General features: G+C 39.2%; 1 pseudogene; it reads right to left on the bottom strand.

Annotated features, from left to right (window-relative positions):
* Positions 1-3,086, bottom strand: part of LOC107670559 (cilia- and flagella-associated protein 58-like) — a 56,883-nt pseudogene that overhangs the window by 46,701 nt on the left and 7,096 nt on the right.

Here is a 3,086-nt window from a genome sequence, read left to right as displayed (position 1 = left end):
ATCAGCTCACAGACAATTTGCGGGCTATATATATATTTTTTTTTATAATTACAGTCTTGCTTGCAAGAACTCCGGTCTGACGCACGCGGGTTCTTGCGTTATTTCCTTATCACTTCTCGCGTGTGTTTTGTTATGAAACGTAGTTTGCGGACCAGATAGAGCTGTCGGCGATTCTTCCTATTGTTAAGTCATGCAGTGTGAAACCCCCTGTCGTCAATCCATCGTGCAATGTGAACACAGCAGCGACTGACTGCTACCTCAGATAGTCACGCAGTGTGAAAACAACGGCGATCCGACGAGTTTGAAAATCGTGCAGTGTGAACTCGGCATTACACTACTTCAGACTGTGTGCATTGAATTTATTTAATACACAATTTGAGTTGAATTACTGAAATAAATGAACTTTTCCACGACATTCTAATTTATTGAGATGCACCTGTATCTATCTATCTATCTATCTATCTATCTGTCTGTCTGTCTGTCTGTCTGACATACAGACATCATAAGCATCAGCCGGTGTGTGCAAATGACCATTACTTTCAACCCTTCCACCCCTTTAACTTTTAGAGGCACTTCTAAATGGAATACATTCAGAGTTTAAAGTGGTTTGTCAGACCACTTATTGATTTTCTTACTGTGCTATACACAGTAAACAATTTAAGATTTATTTTGCCAGGGAGGTGACGGGGAATCAAATCTGTCCAAATTTACAAGTTTAAGTGCCACATTCACAGGGTTTATTATGTTCCATTTCTCACAACATATGAAGAAACAAGACAGGAACTGCTAGAAATTCTTATACGTTTGAAGAGTAACAATCTCCACACACCATATTTCAAATATTGATTTGCTAACACAGATGGACATCTGAGACAAAAAATGCTTTAATTTATCCTAAAACGTATTCATAGCCGTAAAATCGGACAAACAGCAGTAAAAAAAACTGCTGATATTGATTCCAGTGATAAAATGAGCCAATTATATTTTTAAATGATTGTTTTTGCATGTACTTGTACTTGCGTATGCACTCTGCACACTCACATAAAGTTATATCACAAGACCCAGTGGTGTCATACACAACGTTTTTTATGTTATACCTGAGCAATTCTGTCCATCGCTTTGTTCTTCTCAGCCTCAATCTCCTGCTGAGCATCAGTGCCTTTAGTGAGGTTCTCCCGGAGAGTCACCACCTCTGACAGCAGCTTGTCTATCTGCTTGGTCAGGTCCTCTTTAATCTTTAACAGATCGCCAATGCTAGACACATTCAAAAAGGTTTATGAATAAGCTTTGTTCCTCATCCCCACCAGAACACCTCAAAAAGGTCCTCTGAAGGCCATCAGGTCGCATATACCATAGTACAAAGTTATGAATAAAAATAAATATTAGAAAAAGAATTGTGTCAGGCATACAAAAACAATATCTGCAAGATAAAAGTGTGTAACTGCCTGTATTCTACCAGAATCAAAAGGAAAACGGAGAATAGCCTGAACATAAAGTTGTACATTGTTCACCTGTATTCTTGGCCCTCCGAGACTCCAGTTCCTTTTTCAATAAGATTATTGAGACAGATTATATCCTCCTTTAGTTTCTGGATTGTTTCTTTTGCCTGCAACTCCTTTGCATGTGAAGCTTCAACCATTTTCCAGGCCTTGTCAATTTCCTAATCAACAGTAAAATCAACAGATAATTTGCTAAGGCAAACGATGTGGAAAAAGCTCGAAATTAAGTCTAATGTTCTACCATATATGAGGACATCATGCAGAGGTCATCATGTTTATTTTTGAAGACACAAATGAGCACAACATCCATTTTAGAGTGCAGTCATTTCAGGCTAATGTACCATTTTAAGGGAGGTGATTGTGGCTTGATCTTCATCAGCTAGTTTCATGGCTGGATATGTTGATGGTGTTGGACACTATCTCTGCGTTCAGCTCCCTGCATTTGGACATCAGTCTCTTTTCATTCTCGTGGGACTTCCGCAGAGCTTTGGCGATCTTCTCATATTCCACATGAAACTTCTCTAATTTTTCTTCTCCTGATAACTCATTTAAAACCTCCTCGATGTCCTTTTCCATGGTTTCAAATGTGCTGTCCTCAGTCTGAAAATCAGAAAATGTAAACAGTAAGTGATATTAAAAGATGCTGTCTGATAACCTAGGACCTATGCTGACAATGTAAATGTTGGAGAGAGTCTAAAAGAGTTGAAGAGAGTCTGAGACTGGCAGATTTGTAACAGTTTGCAAGTCTGCAGTAGCACTGCTGATGACATACTGAAATATATGATCAAACACAAAGAACAAAGAGGCGGCAGCAGGTGCTGGTTTTAATACAGCTGTTGGAGAGTTCACAGGCTTCATGGAGAAACCATCACAGAAAAAAAATGAAAGGAATCATACACTGAAGCTTTGCCTAATCCATCTAAATATACAGTTTATTGATTGTGGTCAATCATTCTTTCAAATCATTACTTCAAATCTTTTAGCAAATCTTTTAGCAAAAGATTTACAAAAGATTGATGGGGTGAAAAAGCCTGAGGCTCTTTTTTTTTTTTTTTTTTCTAAAAAAACATATAAAATGATATAAACTAATTTTCCCAATCAGTATTTTTGTCTTGTTCGCCAGTAAAAATATTTAAATATCCTTAAAATAAGATTATTGAGAAGGAAAATTCTAATTGATTTGCAACATTATTACTATTCATATAGCATTATAGTATTTATTAATGTCAAATTAGTTGTATTTTTATATTTTTTGTTAACTAAACAAGCCAATGACAGTTGGCGTGCGTGTTTCGCCACGCGCACCCCGCCCCGCAGCGCGTGTATAAAATGAGAGCGCGTGCAAACGCACATCAGTTTTTCGCTGAGGAGCCGAGACTACGTGCCCCGGCCATACAGCGGTGGTACAGCAACTGTGGCGATGGGACGTATCGTCTCCGTTCCCTCCTCCGTTCCCTTTCAGTCAGTCACGTTCGACGTTACGTCAGTCGTGACTGACGAATTGGGATCCGTATGGAAAACGCCACTATTGCTGACCCCCTCCAGTGCCCTGCGGAAGCCGGCAAGTCCCCCCACACCAGCTGGGGC

The sequence above is a fragment of the Sinocyclocheilus anshuiensis genome, unplaced genomic scaffold (assembly GCF_001515605.1).
Source record: "Sinocyclocheilus anshuiensis isolate Anshui unplaced genomic scaffold, SAMN03320099.WGS_v1.1 scaffold1334, whole genome shotgun sequence".
Taxonomy (NCBI): Eukaryota; Metazoa; Chordata; class Actinopteri; order Cypriniformes; family Cyprinidae; genus Sinocyclocheilus; species Sinocyclocheilus anshuiensis.
Note: the sequence above shows the minus strand (reverse complement) of the source record. Positions and strands in the feature narration are given on the sequence as shown.